This window comes from Peromyscus leucopus, chromosome 3 (genome assembly GCF_004664715.2).
Source record: "Peromyscus leucopus breed LL Stock chromosome 3, UCI_PerLeu_2.1, whole genome shotgun sequence".
NCBI classification, from domain to species: Eukaryota; Metazoa; Chordata; class Mammalia; order Rodentia; family Cricetidae; genus Peromyscus; species Peromyscus leucopus.
Genome location: NC_051065.1, coordinates 64,584,497 through 64,604,280, shown reverse-complemented (window position 1 = coordinate 64,604,280; position 19,784 = coordinate 64,584,497).

The following is a 19,784-nucleotide window of genomic DNA, read 5'->3' as shown; positions in this document are numbered from 1 at the left end:
CCATGTTGTTTAACCTTTAGCCCAATTTCATAATGTCATGCTTGCTCTGTGAGAGCCAAGACTTTGCCCAAGTCCATCCAGATGTGGTGTGCCAGGGACAGAGGTGGCATAGTAAACCTCTGCAGAGATGGGGCAGGGCTGTGTCCTGCTGCTGTGACCAGCCTCTGCTTTCTGTCACTTGAAGAAGAGAAGGAACAGGGACAGGATTGAGCCTTTAATTAAACTGCTCTTTATTCAGAGAACAACGATCTGAAAAGATAGTAGTTTAGCACCCTAGACATTTGTCTTCTCAGAAAAAACAAACAAACAAACAAACACCAGTTGAGGGTCTGGAGAGATGGCTCAGTGGTTAAGAGCATTCACCAGCTGCTATGGCAGGACCAGAATCTGGATCCCAGCACTCACACGGTTGCTCACAACTGTCTGTGACTGTGGTTTCAGGGTCTCTGATGTCTGTTTCTGGCTTTGTCAGGGACTGTACTCATGTGCACAACTCCTTGCCCCGCAAAAATTCACACCATTAAATAAAAACTTAAAATTCAGTTGAAAAACACATTCAGTTTTTAAGATTTATTTTATTTTTAGTTGTGAGTATGTGTGTCTGTGCATGTGTGTGTTGGGGAATACCCATGGAAGCCAGAAAAGGGCATTGGATCCCTAGAGCCAGAGCCATAGGTGGTTGTGAGCAGCCTCACAGGGGCACTGAGAACCCAACTCGGGTCCTCTGCAAATGCAGTTATGCACTTTGAACCACTGAGCACATACTTCATAAAGAGTCTCTCCAGCCCCACACAGACAGCCTTTTATTTGGCAAAACAAATGCCAGGAAGAGAGATTTGGGGTGGGTTGCCCCAAGATGGTAGGGAGTGGGGAAGGATACTCTAGTGGTTCTGTGTTGTGGATTTTAAAGTTATTATAATGGATGTTTATGAGCTGGGTAGCAGATTTGTAGGGCAACACGACCCTTTTTGATAGACCAGATCTCCTCTTTAGGGTACCTCTTTCTCTAATTCTTTAGAAGAGCCCACCAAAGGGGAGGGAGGTATCAAAAGCGTGCTGTAAGTGATGCTGTGATGAGGCCAGGTCTTCCATAGGGAATGGGCTAGGAAAGTGTCCTGGTGCCTGAGTTTCTGATGTAGTGGAGACAATTTATCTGCAGCTTCAAGTATATCTCACCACAAAGGGACATTGATTCTCAGGAGACACAGCCACATTATGGACACCAGGAATCAGGAGCCTTACTGCTTATCCCTGGCATACACTAAGCACTCATTAAATGCTTGTTACACACAAGAATGAGCTTTCACAGCACCACTCCTTTTTCCTCTTCTCACTGAATGCGTTCTAAAGAGCTCTGGCTCCCCCAGGCCCTCGGGTTAGCCTTTCCGCCCCAGCTCCACCTTGGTTTTAGGAATTAATGTGCTTTCTTAAAGCTCATTACCAAGATTGGCTTTTAAGTTTAAAGAGTGCTTTAGATCCCCGAAGCCTCATAAATGTCTTTTAAGTCACATGAAAAAGATCCACTCTTCTGAAGGAATACGGGGCGGAACCAAAGGCGGTGCAGGACTCAGGACCAGGCCAGAGACGGGGAGGGAGGGCTGAGATGGGGCCACAGGCTCAGGCTTGGTCCTAGCTCCACAGAGACCCTCCATCAGTGTCTGGGTGGACAAGGAGCAAGTGCAGAGAAGAAATCCAGCTCTGGAATTTTATTTCAATTGTGGTAAAATGCACATAACATGAAACGTGCTGTCTTACCATTTGGAGGTGTTCTGATAAGCACCCCAGGGTGTTATAGAGCAGACCCAGAACTTCTTCATCTGGACCCTGAACTTTGTGCCCTTTCAACACCAACCCCTTACTCCCCCCCCCCTCTGGGAAACTTGCGCTCTTCTCTGAATCTGGAAGCATATCACCCACTTATCCTCAGAGGATAAGCTGTAGGAACCCCCAGTACTGTCTGGGATCTGGGGTCCCACCAGACCTGTGTATGTTTCTTCCTATACATGCAAACATATAGCACATCTTCCCTTGCCAGCTGTGGGGGCTTCTCTGGCACACGTGAGTGGTCAGCACCCCAGTGCATGTGCTTTGGGACTGTTATCAATAAGGTAAGGGAGACTTGACCCTGCTATGGTTTCTCTGGTAACAGTCAGCTACCGGGTTAATAGAGAGAGGGTAATGTGTGCCCTTTGCTACGCTAGGTGCCGGAGTGCCAACCTTTAGGTTGCTGTTCGAGGAAGGGCAAGAACATCTCTGCCTGTTTCCCCTTTGGCACTCTTCCCGAATACACATGGGCGGATCCTATTTTCATGTCATGTCCTGAACTTGGATGCAGCCTCAATTTGCCACCTAGAAAGCTGAGACATAGAATCTTGGGTCAAGATAGCCATGTGGAGAACAGATTTTAAAAATCCTTTTTTTTTTTTTCTTCTTACTGAGGAGGGCAGGAAGTCTGAATGTTAGAGGATGTTGGCTGTGCTTGTGAGAGGATGGAGGGCAGGACTGCAGTGTGATTAGGAAATGCTGTAAATACACTGCTGCTTCAGAGTGCGTGCATGTGTGTGTGTGCATGTGTGTGTGCACTCTAGTGCGTGCACTCCTGTGCGTGCACTCCTGGGCATGCACTCTTGTGGTTATTCCCATGTATCTACAGGTCAGAGGTCATTGTTAAGCGTCCTCCTCAGTCATTCTCTACTTTATTTCTTAAGACAGGCTCTGCCACCGAATCTGGAACTTGCAAGTTTGGCTAGGCTGGTTTACCAGCAACCCCCCAGCATCCTCCTCTCTCTGGCTCTCCAGTGCTGAGGTTATATGTGTGCACCACTAGGTCCAGCTATTTTGCATGGGTTCTGGGAAGAATCAGACACAGGACCTCATGCTTGGGCAGCAGGCACTTTACTGACTGAGCCTTCTCCACAGCCCCTCAAATTATTTTTGGATGCAGATAGGGCAACAATGAGAAGGAGAGTGATGAACTTTGGCCCTGAAGACAATTGGCCTGTGGAAGCCAACCCATGCACTTGAAAATAATCCCAGGTACAGGAAAGAAGGCGGAGCCTGTTCTCCAGTCTGAACTGTAGGACACAGGGGCGCTACACACTCCTGGGATGCTTTAGGATTAGTGTGAGTCAAGGTCACTGTGGAGTAGCCAATGCTGTCCCTCTCATGATCCTCTGAAGAATGTCACTCTGTGTGTGGCTTGCTAGGCAGGACTCCTCTTTCAGCCAAAGCATCTGCCTTGTGGTTGGCTATTGTCCCAGCTTAATCATTAGTATACTTTTTGGTTTTTAGAGTGTTCTATCCTAGCTTGATAGTAGTTTCCAAGACCCCATGTTAGAAATTCCTAGAAGCTTGCTAAAAATGTGATTTCCAGGTTGTATCTCAGAAACTGCAGCCTAAACATCAACCTGGGTATGGTGGCACACACCTAACAGTCTAGCTCTAAGGAGGCTGAGGTGGGAGGATCATGAATTTCAGGCCAGCTTGGACTGCAGAATGAGATCTTGTCTCCAGCGATCCAAACCAGCCAAATCAGGAAATCAACCTTGACACACAAGGGCTGGGATATTACTTTAGAAAGAGTCAAGTAGTGAAGTGGAGAGCTGATGTCTCAGCACATGTCTGCATGATAGCAGTCTGGTGTGATACAGGAGGGGGCCAGTGAGGAGTTAGCAAGAGTCCCCTTTAGCAGCCTTATAGCCCTCTAGCTTCAAGGTTAAGCTTTTAGCCTGGTTCCTTGCTCTTTGGAGCTCTCCAGTGGAGGGGACATGCCCATTCTACACCATGCCACAGGGACACTGTAAAATCAATGGGTGGCAGCCATGGAAGCCCCTGAGAAGTGGGAAGACTATCCATGTGGTCCCCACCCCAGAGAAGTGGGGACAGCTGAGAGCTGAGATATGCCAGTTGCCCGTTTAGTCAGGGCTGGATAGACAAACCAATCAGAACATCACACTAGTCCTCATAAATACGTCCAATCATGTGGGTCTCCCGAAAATTTAAAATAAAGGTTGTTGGGCGAGAGCTTGTCTGCTGTGTTCATCATCTGACTGTGTGTGAGTAAAACCATTTTTCTGGCTGAGCACATGCTTCTCCCATGAGCAAGAAGATGGGCGCCTTCAAGAAGACAGACTATGCTGCTGGGCCAAGCTAATAATGGGCTACAAGGTCACAGAGGTTCAGGGACACCAGCCTGCCAGGCTCCAGCCTTTCCTTGCCTCTGTGAGTGGAACATGCCCTCTAATTAGGCACAGTGCGACACCACCCAGACTCTGTGGTGACACACAGTTGCATGTCCAGAGGCCCTAGCAGAGAGGATGTTTTGTGAACTCAGTTTTAGTTCCCCGGGCCAGAAACCTGCTCTGCCAGCCCGCCAAGCCTGGTCCCTGCAACATCCAGGCTTTTCTTGTTCGTAGAAAGTGTGTAAACATCCGGTCCGTCTCTGGGTCAGCTTCAGTGAAGGGTCTTCCTGGTAAAAAGCTGGAAGCTTCTTTCTTTTGATGAGATTTCAAGGTGTTGGCAATGACAGCAGGAAATACTTCAAGTCAGAGCCAGCAAAGTCCTGGCTGGAGCAGCCAAGAGTGCCTCGGGTCCCACACCTGGATTTGTTTACCCTCCAGGTGACTCTGTTCTCACAATCTCCACATGCTGAATGGGCACAATGGAGGCATGATCATCTCGAGTGGCCTCTGCACTTCCAACAAGATATGGTCTACCAAGGAAGGATCTAAGCTGACCCATGAGTGCTTCTATTCTTTAAACGCATTTGTACCTGTCAGGGCTGAATATGTTCCCAAGTAGAGGCATCAGAGGCTTTGCCATGGCCCATCAAGGCCCAAAGCCCTTGGGCAGGACTCAGTCTTGACTACTGTTTCCTGCCTTCCCCAGGAAGGGCAATTAATTCAAGGCAGGTGCTCACTTCATAAGGTGCATCTCTGGATGTTTCAGCCCCATGAGCATGCCACTGGCTGGCCACAACACTACCAAGAAAGGGTCTTCAGCAAAAATAGATAAATACATGATAGATAGATAGATGGCTCCATGGTTAAGAATGTACACTTTCAATTGCAGAAGACTCAAGTTCAAGCATGATTTTGGGCAACTCACAACTATCTATAACTCCAGTTCCAAGGAATCTGATATACCCTCTTCTGGCCTCAGATATATACATATACATATCATTAAAAAAAGACATTCTGATGGCTCAGCCGTTAAAGGCTAGGCTCACAACCAAAAATATAAGAGTTCGGTTCCCAGCACCCACGGCTGTCTCTCCAGCCACAAAAAAAAAAAAAAAAGAAAAGAAAAAAAGACATTCTGATGACATGTATCTCCGGGTAACTGGGATAGAACAGATAGGAACCAGCCAGGAAGACCAGGGCAGGTTCTGAGGCAGGGCAGGCTGGCTTTATAGCCAGCCTGAGAAAGGGCAGTCATTCCCCATCTCCTCTTTTGGATGGCCCACTCTGTTCTCATGCAGACACCATTCTTACTGGCTTGGCCTCTCACTTCCTTCTGTGACTCATTGGCTTGCTTTTTTTCCAATTTTAAAGGCTGGTTGGTGAGATCTGTCCTTTACCACTACACACACACCTTCCAGGTGATCAGATATAGTCTCCTGTCTCAAGGTCAGCTAATTACCAGCCATAGTTGGTTCTGTTTGAACCAACTTGAGACACGGAGCCAACATACCCCTCTGGCTTTGGGAGCAGGAAGTAGACATGGTTGTGTCTGTGTTCACTCTCTGTTCTACTGACTAGAGCACACAGCTCTCAGGAGGCCACTGGACAAAGTGGGTCTGTCTTGTCCACTTTCTTCAAAAGGGTGCAGGAGTCTGGGGTTTGGCTCAGCTGTTAAGAGTACTTACCTACCATGCTTGGAGTGCTGGGTTCATTCACCATCACCACATACACCAGATATGGTGGTGTACTCCTGTAATCCCAAAACTCTACAGGTAGAGTATGGAAACCCCCCTCAGGTGCCTGCCCTGAGGAGATTTCTCCTTGAGTCCTGGGGAAGACGCCCACGCGGCGGCGGGGATATTGATCTGAGGGACATCAAATGAATCTACTTACACAAAACTCTTTAGTCCATTTACTTTATTCTTCTAAGACAAAATTCTGTCTACACAGCTTTAGTTCTGTTTTCATACTTAGCTCCTCTCTGTCCCTTCTCCTCCTGTCCTCTCATAATTCTATCTAAATTCTTTCCATCTCATTCTCATCTTCATCTTCCTTCATCTTTGTTCCTATCTCCATCTTCGTTCCTTCCTCTCTTCTTCCTGTGACCTGTCTCAACACACGTACAGCAATACAAATGCCTTGCTGCTTTCTGGTCGGGCAGGGTGAGTCTGCTCCGTAGCTAGGAAACCTGCGTCATAGCTTGAATGCACCTGATAAGAAAAAAGCCCTTTGGTTCTGAGCTAATTGTTGGAGGGGAACTCTGGGGGGTGCCATTAGGCCTGAGGAAGAAAGGAGGGTCTGAGCTTAATTTGCACCAGAAACAAAGCTATGTACCTAATGTCCACCTTGTCTGCCTGGCCTAGGCGGTATCTCCCCTATGGATATTTACCTTAATTCAGGAGACTAGCAGGGGGGTTGGAATGCTTATTCTGTCTGCCATTTGTCTTTGAATGTTTGAGCAGTAACTCATAAAATACACTGTTAGAAGTTCTTAGAAGAAGAATTAATTGAGAAAGCTACCATAGCACACAAGAAAATCATTGCAGGAACCAGCTAATATATATTTGAAAGCTAATATCACCAAGACTCCTTGAGCCTTGGCTTTATCCTCTGGAAGAGCCCTGCTTCTTCCAGGTATCAGCTTCTGCTATTGTCAGCCGAATTCCTGCTCCATATTTTTGTGGCCCACAGCAGTAGAGCCAGGAGGATTGGAGGTCCAAGGTCATTGTCAACTACATGGAGGCCCTGAGGTGTATGACATGATGAACTATGCCTCAAAACTAAACAAAATCAACAAAACAACAACAAAAAAGCAAAATCACACAAGAGATGCTGACCTGCTCTCAAAGTGTGGTGCTTCATCCATCCCTGACACTTAGATTCAGGCCAGTAAGTGATCACTGCATTAAAGAACTGAGGTGTCTGCAAACACACAGTGTTCGCTGTAACAACATGTGTGGTTGTAATGGGGGTGGGGATGGAATGCGCTCTTCTTTAGTCTTTAAGGGATGTCTTCTGTTTTAATTGGGCTTCTCTAGGGGGACAAAGCCAATGGAATATATGTAGCGATGTAACAAAGGGGGATTCCTTGGGCTGACAACAGGGCTGGGTATCTAAGAAGTGAGGTCCAAGCAGATGTTGAAGGCAAGAAGCCAGACTGATGGTGTGTGAGGCAGAGACTGTAGGTTCAACCCAGGAGCACACACACAGAAGAAAAGCCAGGCTAAGGAAGCTGATGAGGAAGCCCCACAACCTCAGCAGTCTCGGGTCTGCCTGGAAAGTCTGGGAATTACTTCCAGGAATCACTGGTGTTGCTGGAGTCTGATGGCCGGCAGCATTAGATACACTTCTTCAGAAAGAAGGGTTTGCCGGTGCGGATGCTGCCTTCTTCTAGCTTCTCTGCACCAGCTACCGGCTTGTTGGATGCTACTGCCCACAGTCAGGGACAATCTTCAGTCACTGCCTCACATATCAGCCCTCTGTGGAAACACCCCCACAGCCACACACAAGTGCACTCACTTATCCAGTCCCGGGCATCGTGTAACCCAGTCAAGGTGCTAATTAAGACCAGTCACTACATCTCCTTCCGTACAACTGCTTCCTTGCAAAATAAGCATTTCTTATGTCTGTTACCAGATGAATAGATGATGACAATGTGTTACATACACAGAATAGAATATTATTTAGCTACAAAGAAAAATGAAGTCATGAAGTTTTTGGGAAAGTGGGTGGACTTAGAAAGTAGAATGTAACCAGGTAGTGGTGGTGCACACCTTTAATCCCAGCACTTGGGAGGCAGAGGCAGGCGGATCTCTGTGAGTTCGAGGCCAGACTGGTACAGAGTGAGTTCCAGGAAAGGCGCAAAGCTACACAGACACACTCTGTCTTGAAACCCTTGCCAAAAAAAAAAAAAAAAAAAAAAAAAAAAAGAAGGAAAGAAAGAAAGTAAGTAGAATGTTTAGAATATTTGGTGAGGTGACCCAAACTCAGCAAGAAAAAACAAAACACGTCCTCTGTCATATGTGTATCCTAGCCTATAATGTATACATATAAACAGATTGTGTGAATGTACAGTATATAACTTAGACCAAGAGAGAGTAGTCTCAGGTGATAAGGAAGGAGAGAATGTACATGAGTCATGAAAGAGGATAGAAAGCTAATTTATAGTTTCAACTCTGTCATACTTTTTAAGTTTTTTCATAGTTAATAATTGAATTAAACCTTTTAGATATTAATGTAACAAGAACAATAATAAAATAATCAATAATATAATTGAGAAAGAGGGTGTAAAACCTGAAGTGAAGCTCCATAATTTCAGCATGGTCATTCTGATTGTATAGAAGTTCACTGAGATGCAAAGAGTTTGGGCCAGGCAGGTGTTTGGGTGTCATCCTTAATCTGTGTGATGCTTTTGTTTGTGAGTTAATGTTAATCCTACTGGTTGAGAATAAGACCACTACCACAGTTTAAAGTCAAAATTGAAGCATGCTTTAATTAAATACTGGCCAGGTTGATGGACTCTCTGGCCAGACCCATCTCTGGTTTCCAAGAAAAGGGCCCCAGTCAGGTTTTGCAGGGGCTTAAAAAGGCAAAACCCATAATTTACCACATTTCCCATGAGGTCCAATCAGGGTCAAGTGTACATTCTGATTTATTTCCTGCCTGTGAACCTCCCACCCACATGTGATCAAGCACATCCGGTGTAGATGGGTCAAACAAACTTGTTCAGGGGAGTGAAAACATATGCCTTGTTATCTTACATAAACAACAGCCTCCAGCATTTCAGGAAGTATCCGTCCTTGGGCAAGAGATTTGCAGATCAGAGGCATTTTTGTTTCATGGATCTCTTAGACATAGTAATTAAAACTTAAAATGTAACTTTGGCTCTCACATTAATTAGGGTAAAATGATTTTTGAAAAGAAAATATTTTGAATGCAGGTGTTAATTTCCTTGGGCAGGGGTAATATTATGTTCACATACAGCCTTAGGTCTAGCACAAGCAGTCTGTACAGGTTACTAGATATTGTAATACTGCATTTCAATCACAATAAGAAATCTAAAACAAAGCAAAGAATGCCAGCACACTTGTTTACTGGTGGTAGGAGCCTGGGTTGGCAGTTTCAGGTTCTCTGGACTCTTATGCAAAGAACTGAAAAGAAAACTTACACAGACTCTGAGGTAGCTGCTCCCAGCCTTAATCAAAGACGCTTCTTTGGGCAATGAGCAGCAGACAGTGCACACTCCTAAGTGCCGGGAAGAAGCTACTTTGAGTGGTCAGCTTAGATGAGGTGTTCTATCAAACCCACTCACAGCTCAGGGCTCAGAGAACATCGTGGAAGGTGAGAGCTGGGGAGGACTGGGAGGTGCTGCCTCTGGACAGGACATGGCCATCGCACTCTTGAGCTCACAGCCGCTGTGGTGACCGCACAGACCCACACAATCTCAACACTTAACATTCCAGCAATGATGTCAGAAGGATGACATTACAGGAGAGATTTTCATCGGTAAGGGCGCTCTCCCCCTTTTGTTGTTCTCTTTAGAGGAGAAAAGATGTTGTCTTAAGTCTTCGCAGCAAGTGCCCCGGTTTGAGCTCTTGGTCTTCTCAGGCGTCTATTTTTAAACACATAATTAAAGAGATAGGCAATAGTGGGAAAGTCCATGTTTCTTTCTTTTCTTTCATAGGTAGGGTTTTGTTTTTTTTCCAATTATTTCCCATAAGGATCATTTCACTTTCCTCCCTCAGCCTGGTGTATGCAACTGCTCGGTGCTACCAGGTCGAGCTCCCATGACCTCCACCGTGTGAGAGAGCGGGCACAGAGGCCTAGGAGTGGGGCGTAAATTAACATCTGCCCCAAATGTTCCCACACCAACGGCCCAAAGAATGATTTAGTCAAGTTAATTCAGATGAGTCAAAGGAGTTTATTAGGGGTTGCCACAGAGTGGTGCAAAACCACGGCCAGCTACCTTTTCCTGAAGTTGCCAAACACCCCCACCTCCCACAGACGCACAGACATGCACCCACACCAGGCACTTGGTTGAATTGAGGGAAACCTTGGCGTCTGTTTAATAGAGGTGATCAGAGGGCTGGACACCATGAGACCAGACTCTGGGAAAATTATGTCTGTGTGTCCCTTGTTTCTCCGGTCACTCTGCCAAACACGGGCCACGCGGAAGGGAGACTTGCTTTGTTGCAGACTGGGTGGAGAACAGCTGACTGGGTGGAGTTACTTAGCTAGGATCCTAAGGAGGCTTCTGGGGTCCTGTCCTGTCCCCTCGTCATGTCTGCCCTCCCCCACCAGCCATCCCCAGCTGGGTTCAGCCTGGTTGCCCCTCCTTGGCCACCCCAGGGCCTTCCTCAACCACAGGGAAAGCTCTGACCCCTATTTTCTGTCCCTTGTTTCTGAATATCCACCCTACCCCCCCAACACACACACACACACACACACACACACACACACACACCCTAATGCTTTCTGACCAGAGCAGGATCAATGGGAATATCAAGTTTATCTGGTTTGTTTTGTGGCTTACAAATGTTGGTGGTTCTTAGGTTTCAGAAATTTGAAAGAAGAAGGGAGGAGGAGGGGGAGGAAGAAGAGGAAGGAGGAGCTGCTTAATACTTTCCCATTAAAACAGCACTGGAGACTGAGGGGGTAGACATGACCAAAACACACTCTACAGTGTGAGATTCTCAAAAGCAAAAATAGAAGTCATAGGACCATTGCAAAATAAATAGACCAAAAAACTAAAATAGAGCCCGTGAGCTGGCTGAGCAGGTGAAGGCGCTCACTAATAAAGCCAGACAGCCTAAGTTCAATCCCCAAGACCCAGATGCTGAAAACAGAGAATACACACACATACAAACACACACACACACACACACACACACACCATTTAAAAAATCCAAAAATGGGCATGGTGGTCCATGCTTAGAATCCCAGTACTCAGGAGGTCAAGGCAGGAGGGACAAAGGTCATCTTCGACTCTATAGTGAGGCCAACCTGGGATGCACATAAGACCCTGTCTCAAACAATGAAGACCAAGGCCACAACCTAAGAGGGTGGGGCTTTGGGCCTGCTAGGGCCTTTAGTTTCGGGCTAAGAACTAAGATAAGAGAAGAGGTGTTTGGCGAGGCGTGGGTGAATTTGTTTTTTCCAGTATCTTATCAATTCCCATGCACAGAATGGGAAAGGCAACCTCTACGGCAGCCGGAGAGCTGCCCCCTCCTGTTCGGTCCTCTGTAGAGCACCCTCTGGAGGCAGAGCAGGATCCTCCCTTCACTCTCCTGTGGTGTTCATTCATGGCACACTGCTCTCGCTCAGCCTCATCCCTGCGAGCCCTTCCTGGGTGTTAAGGAACATCTAAGGCGGAGGCCAGCTCTGATCCCCATGCTTAATTGCCTTTGCTAATCACACTGAGATCAAGAGGACAAAAATAGCCTCCAGGGTCAGGGTGAGGAGCCCCCCTGATGCGGGCAGTGAGCAGGGCCTCTAATGGGCTCCTTGATGCCGCCTGGAATCATTGCTCTAATTAAATAAACCAACCGTTGCCGCGGCCACGCTGCACCGACTCCTCCACACCTCTGCAAGTCACAGGAGATGGAGGTGGAAGGCCTTTCCTGAGAGAGTCCGTGCCTCCCTGAGCGCCGGCGAAGACGGCAGAGTCTCTTCCCTCCTCCTCTTCTGCTTCCCTTTCCTCTCTCCGGCTCTCTCTCTGCTCTTTCCCTCTGTGGCTCTCTGCCCCCTCCCACACTGAGTTTCTGATGGCTAAGTTTGAGTCTCTTCATTTGGTTTGCTGGTCCTTTCTCATTTTGAAGCATTCTCCCTGTAGCTAATGTATCCCTGCTTCCAGGAGTCCATAGTGCTTTTTTTTTTTTTTTTAAGACAGTGTTTGTGTAGCTGAGGGTGGCCGTGAACAACTTATCTGATGCTTCTGCTTTTACCTCCTACTGTTGAGGTCCCATGCTGTCACACTTGGCTTGTTGTTGACTCCCTGTGTGTAGTGTTCACTTTCCAAGTAGGTTGCCAGGTGTGGTAGCTCTAGTCCCGTCGATTTCCCCAACCTGAGCCTGATAGCCATCTGACAGATTCCTTCCCCAGGAACCCTGGGATCCAGGGATGCAAGCCATTGACGTGAACCTCCTAAGCCATAAGCCTCTATGTGTCCCTGCTAAAACGTCTTCTTCCTCTCTGACATCCAGCCGGGTACAAAATCCTGAATTCAGAGGCCATCCTCCAGCTCTGCCTTCCCATTTTACCAGATATGTTCATCCAATATGGCGTCTGCCCTGAAGACCCTCTCGCTGGTACCAGCTGATAGCTGCAAAGGCGGGTGCCTGCAGTACCCTGGGTCTCTCTTCTTAGCCCACCATGGTCTTGCAAGACTCCTACCTATCCATTCACAGCCTCACCCAGAGCCACAGCTCAGGAGGCCACTCAGAAGCCTTGCTGCCCTTCCTATGAGTGCTCAGGACTGAAATGCCCAGCATGGCTCATCTCAGCACTGTCTCTATGGGAGCAGGGATGTGTGAAAAGAGACAGCCAAATCCACTCTAGCGAGGCACAGGGAAGTTGGTGCACATCTGCCAGATGTGGGACACTTCAGGGTGCCCTGTCAAGTCATTGGTCAGTTCTTATTTCTAGATTACTTATAAATGGGTGCTTGCAGCTTGTAAAGTACTATCATGCTAGAGGTGTTTATTTTGATGTATTGAATAAATTTCACCAAGAAATTCTTCTAAGATCCTTTAGTTTTAATGGTTGGATTTAAGAGACACAGACTTAACACCTGTTCTGTGATGGGCTCCGGGGTTAGTTGGAGGAAGCGAAGATGAGGTGATGGTTAGCCCCAGCATGAGCTAGGCTCAGCACAAGTGACAAGTCCGTTGCTCGTTGAGAGTCAAGTGTTATCAGTATTTGCCAGAGTCTGTTGGCAATGAGAACGGACTGTCCTGTGAAGAACATGAATGTGTCACACCAAAACAAAGCCACAAACCACAAACCAGCACCACTAAAATAAAACAAACACAAGAGACTTTGTCCACAGAACTTCCCATGGTTACAACCTATGGATAAGGCTGCCTCAAACAGGTCTTGAGCACAACTACTGGGTTGCTTTTGCCACAGCACATCGTGGGCAGCAATTCTGAAGCCACCATCCCTGCTTTCCCAGGAGCAGATAGGAAGGTGTCAGAGATGCTGGGGGTTGTGGAATTTTCCTTTACAGGAAGGTGTGAAGGTGTGTCACTGTGATTGGCTTAATAAAAGCTAAACCGTCAATAGCTAGGCAGGAGGTAAAAATGGAACTTCTGGACAGAGAGAGCTCTGGGAAGAAGAAAGGCAGAGTTGAGAGCCAGACACAGAGGAAGCAGGATGGACAGTACAGAGTAAAGGTAACTGAGCCGCATAAAAGAACATAGATTAAAAGATATGGGTTAATTTAAGTTATAAAAGCTAATGGGACAAGCCTAAGCTATAGACCAAGCTTTAACAATTAATAATAAGTCTCCATGTTGGTCTTTTTATAAGCTGGCAGCCCAAAGAAAAACCCATTTACTACATACGGCATCCAATGTGTGAGCTCAAATATCCAAACATAGAGCCTGAGAAAGCTCAGGAAAGTTCTGGACAAGGAGCCAGATATAGCTTCCTAGTCCTGCAGTCTCTCAGGCAGGCTGGTGTTCAGCAGCATACAGAGGTGCAGCTACCGGCCACAGTCTGTGGGCTGGAGCCAGCTGCCAGCACCGTGTGCTAAGCTGAGCCTTGCCAGTGGCTGGCCTAGCAGCTGAAGATTTGCCTCATGCTATCAGAGAATGCTATAGGTACTCAATAAAGACAGATTCAGATGAAAAAAAAACCCTCCAAACAGGTTACAGTGTATTTAAAAGATGTACGTAGGCTTAAAAAAGAAAGAAAACGGGGATAGACAGTCATAGAGAAGAAAAATAGTTTAAAATAATAAAGTCTTTAAAAAGAGGATAAAATAATATTTTTAAAAAGCCATGTAAAGATGGGAAACACACATAGCATTTGGATCCTGTGTGGTGCTTTATTGATATTAAATGTTTTGAATGCTTATAAACAGAGATTGACAGCTGCAGAGAGACATGGGATTGTAAGAGGACTGCTGAATTAAACCACCCTAGATACTTTGGGAATGCCTTAAATTTAAAATGGAAGTTAGAAAATGTATCGCTTTGGGGAAGAGGTTATGCTTTTGTTTCCACAGAAAACGAAAGGCTTTGGGTTCCTCCAAGGTTGATAGAGATCAGGTTTGAATGAGGAAGATGCCCCTGAAAATCCTGGCTACAGACATAAAGAAATAAACCTAGAAAAACTACAAAACAGGTTGTGTATATTTTACCTACTCAAACACAAAACAAAAAAATTATCTTTGACTGGTTTTTGTGCAATGCGCAGTCCATACTTGTGTTAATGCAGATATGTATGTTACCTTTGAAAGTTTTCAGAGCAGGGTGTCCAGACACCAATGAAAATGGGTGGCCCAGGTGATGCCGCCTCTCAGATGCCTCTGTTGCAGTTTCCTCAGAGTTCTGCATTCAGAACAGCTTCAAGGCTGCTGACTGAGATGACCCAGCCTCACAGACTACTCCAGCCGGGAATTCAGATAAGCCCTGCACTCTCCCATTGCACAGAGACTGGACAACAAATGTTATGGCTAATTTTTCCAGACTTGACCATTATCCTAATTTTCTCAGGGTCCCCTAAAAATGTCACTGCTCCCAGATAACAAGAAGCAGGGAAGAGAACATGACACCTACATTCCCAAGAGGTGGGGTGGGTGGTTTTTGGTCATTCAGTGGGTTATGGATATTTATGATTATTTGGGGGGGTGGTTACAAAGTTTTACTGGTCATGGTCAGGTAGAAAGCTAAACAAAGGAGATGAGATTCAGGGATCTCTTTCTGAAGGGAAAAAGGGAAGATATAATACAGAAATGATGGGATAAAAGGTTGGATTGTTGAATCTACTTTTGAACAACCACTAGTCTCAAATATTTTACATTGGTATGGATTTTTTTTTTTTGAGACAGTGTTTCTTTGTGCAGCTTTGCTCCTTTCCTGGAACTCACTCTGTAGACCAGGCTGACCACAAACTCACAGAGATCCACCTGCCTCTGCCTCCCAAGTGCTGGGATTAAAGGTGTGCACCACCACCGCCCCGGCAAAGTGTGGATTTTTATATATTGATACAAATTTAAGGTTATTTTTGTTATATTGTATATATGTTTCTATTCTTATTTAAGGTATTATACCTATGCAGCTCATTTAAAAAAATTAATGTAAAGTTTTTAGTTCTTGAAAGCTATTTAGAATAATAAAGAAATACAGGTTAATAGTCATCTATAACGATCAAAGTTATAGTCATGTTAGGTATACTTTGAAGTTCAATCAGAGATGTATTTTAAATAAATATCTGGTCTTCAAACACTTAGAGACCTATAGAATATGTCATTTTACTGTTTTAATAACATAGGGCTTTTCATGACAGTGAGACACATCAGCACCAATTTACTTCAGAAAAGGATGATGGGCATTGAAGAACCTCCACATGGAGTTTGCTTTCTTTATGGCAAAAGCTAGACACTTGGGCAAGGGACTGCCTTTGCCTTCACTGCTGACAGTACGCTGTTCAAACTGGACAAGCAGGACATAAAAGAAAGCGACTAGCAGAATAGCCCTTCAAAATTCCTGCTTCATAGAAAAGTCTGTCAGGTATACCAAACCTGAAGGCCATAGTTGGATGCCCCAACATTGCAGAGGAACCTTGGGTGACTGTCCAGGAAGCCAGATGTCTCTGTCATTTCTATAGTTTTAGAAGTTGCTTTCTCTGTATTTCCTGTTTCCTCAAGTAATATTTTATCCTTCTTGGGTCTCTGATGGGGAATTGAACTAGATATTTGTAACTAGATAGTTATACTTTTACAGTTTTCCTTGTTACCAAATTCAGAAAAGAAACTTATATAAGAGATGTAAAGTTTATAAGGTTGAGAAACATAAAAGTTTAAGTTGATTATCCAAAAAAATGTTTTAAGGTCTAAAAAGGTATTTTAGGATGGTAATATAAATAATGACAAAAAATGGTTTGGGTATAAAACTTAGGTCTCAGATAGGATAGATAATGGAGTATTTTCTCTAAATTTGCCAAATGCAAATGGACTGGATATTGTAAATGTAATTCTTACCTGATAATTGTTTTTATTGTATATAGTTTTACTCTGAGTTAAAACCTTTTGTTTTTATTAGACAAAGGGGGAAATGTTGTGGAATATTCCTTTACACTTTGATTGGTTTAATAAAAAACTAAACAGCCAATAGATGGGCAGGAGGTATAGGTGGGACTTCTGGACAGAGAGAGCTCTGGGAAGAAGAAAGGTGGTGTTGTGAGCCAGGCGCAGAGGGAGCAGGATGGGCAGTACAGAGTAAAGGTAACTGAACCACATAAAAGAACATAGATTAAAAGATATGGGTTAATTTAAGTTATAAGAGCTAATGGGACAAGCCTAAGCTATAGGCTGAGCTTTCATAACCAATAATAAGTCTCCATGTCATTTTTTATGAGCTGGTGGCTCAAAGAAAAATTCATTTACTATGCCTGAGAGTGTGGTTTTCCTCTTAGAATATCTGTGTCACCTTCCTGTAACACTCATATCTGTCTTCCCTGGGAAGTCTCTCTGTTTGCTTGTTCAGGGTATGCTCTGAGCTCCTGCATGGTCAGCATGTGGACAACAATGAGTAAGGGGATATGGGCCATCTTAGGGTGAGTCATGGAGAGAACTGAGTAACAAGACTAGAAATATTGGGGTTTCAGACCATTGGAAGATGAGATGCCTTTGGATGCTGTGGCCAGGGCTAGGACCAGAATCTATACTGGTCACAGAAGAGGACACGCCTTTAATCCCAGCACTCAAGAGGCCTGGGCAGCTTTGGTTGGTATATGGCTGTGCCCAGTACCTATTCACCTATTCTATTCATCTGTCTGTCTGTCCGTCCGTCCGTCTGTCCATCCATCTTTCTATCTATCTATCTATCTATCTATCTATCTATCTATCTATCTATCTATCTATCTATCTATCTATCTATCTATCATCTATTGAGACAGGGTCTCACTATAGGGCGAACAAGATCACCACACCTGTCCCTCATGGATCTATCTGTCTATCTATCTATCTATCTATCTATCTATCTATCTATCTATCTATCTACCTCCCTCCCTACCTATTTATTGAGACAGGGTCTCACTCTAAGGCAAACAAGATCATTACACCTGTTCCCCATGGACCTGTTTATTTATTTATTTGTTTATTTATTGAGACAGGGTCTCACTATATAGCCATGACTGGCCTGGAACTGGCTATGTAGAGCAGTCTGGCTATGAACTCCCAAAGTTTTACCTACCTCTGTCTCCTGAGTCCTGGAACTGAAGACCTATACCACCATACCAAGCCCCCTATTGACTTAAAAAAATTATTTTACTTTATGTGTCTGGGTGTTTTACCTGCCTGTCTGTTTGTTCCTATAGAGACTAGAGGAGGCCATCAGATCCTATGAAACTGGAGTCACAGACATTTGTGAGCTGCCATATGGGTGCTGGGAATGGAACTCAGGGTCCTCTGGAAATATAGTCAGTATTCTTAACCTCTGTCACAACTTCCTAGCTCCTTTCCCACTGGCCTTTTAAGGCACATCCTAAGACCTGCTGGGTTCTAGACAGGAAGCTGCCAGCAGAGAGGCTGATGAATCCAGGATGTGGATGAGGGCAGAGCTTGCAGCAGGAGGCTGCTCCTGTACCCCTAGGGTAGGGACCTCACAGGCCCAGGCAGTGTGGTCAGGACTGCTGCTCTGCTAAGGCCAGCACCTCTTCTCTCCCCGAGGTGTCCTTCAGCCTCACTCAGGCCCTAAGGAGTCAGACTGGCTTCAAGGACTGGTCTGGGGGCCAGGCATGGTGGCGCACGCCTTTAATCCCAGCACTCAGGAGGCAGAGGCAGGCTGATCTCTGTAAGTTCAAGGCCAGCCTGGTCTACATATTGAGTTCAAGGACAGTCAGACCTACATAATAGAGAGATTCTGACTCAACAAAACAAAACAACAACAAAAAGAACTGATCGGGCTGTCTCACGGACAGGCATGACACCCATGTGGTGTGATTATCCTTAAGCCTGCTGGGGAAGTCCCGCTCCTCTCCTTCCCAAGTGGCTCTTTCTTAATAGTGGAAGCTGCTGGCACCTTACATGTTACCACCAGACCCTCAGGTATCCCTTGGAGTGTGGGGGCCAGCAAGGGCTTGCTCACTTACATGGGCTCTAGAAACCTATCGATAGACTAGCTGTGAAGAGCTTGAGCCCCTGGGAGTGAGCAGATGTGGAGAAACAGACACAGGGTCCGTGACATGCAGTGTCTGCTGGATGTGGTACAGGACAGCCTCAGCTGTGAGCTTGGTGAAGTGGTAGGTAGGGCAGGCATCATAGGACACCACACCAAAGCCAGCCTTTCCTAGGAGACTCAGTGTGGCTGTGTTGGGATCCTGGCGACTGTGAAGGAGCCGGTGTGACCCAGCGCTAAAACAGCCAGCAGCCACTTCATCATGGCACTGAGAGGACCGTACGAGTGGAGGGCAGCAGGACAGTCAGAACAGAGTCTTTAGGCTTCCTCCCCCAGCTTACATAGGTCTGCCTCCACATCTTGGCACACGGTGCTTTCCACCTGGCCCTTTAAGACACGACTGATGCAACTGTGGTCTCTCCCGTGCCCTTGGCAGCACCAGAGGGCTTGGTTCAGAGAGGTCCGTGCAGCCCAAGTGTGTCCAGGATAAGGCCACCCAGTCTTCCACAAAGCTGGAGCTGGAAGGACCCGGGTAAGTAACCTCAGCTGGGTCCTGCAAGAAAGCCAGGCAGAACGATCCGCACATCAACAGGCAGACCTTCGCTCGCTGTAGGAAATTGGGAGGATGTAGGAAACAATTAAGAAGGAAATAAAATCACCATTTGGAGGCAGCTACTACAAACAGTGTGTTCCCTCCTACTCCGTTCCGTATGTGTTAGGAAATTGGGTTCTACAGCTGCATGGGTCCAGTTTACTTTGCAAACCTGTATTGCAAGCATTGCTCAATTACTTTTCAGTGACTGCATTATGTTTCAGCACACATGGGGTCTGCTAGCGTTTATTTAACCTTTAGATGTGGACTCTGCCATATTCATTCTTTTCATAACGGAGTGTGAGACTTTAGATGGCTAGGCATACATCTTGGGGTGGGTGGCATTTGGGGTTTAGATGCTCAGTGGCAAATACTTTGAGCTATTCTTGCATTCCGGTCAGTGGGGGTTGGATTGGGAGGGAGAGATGCCACTTTGTTAATACTTAATATCCTGAAGGACAACCTCCAATGGAATAGCTAGAAAAGGGTGGGATAGGTCAAAATTTTGAAAATTAAAGACCATTTGATTACCTTAACTATTGTAAAACTATTAACGGAGACTTTCTGGTTGTTGGTTGGTTGGTTGAAGGCAGGGTATGGTGGTACATGCCTGAGATCCTAGGACTTGGGAAGCTGAGGCAAAAAGACGATGTGTTCAAAGCCCAGCCT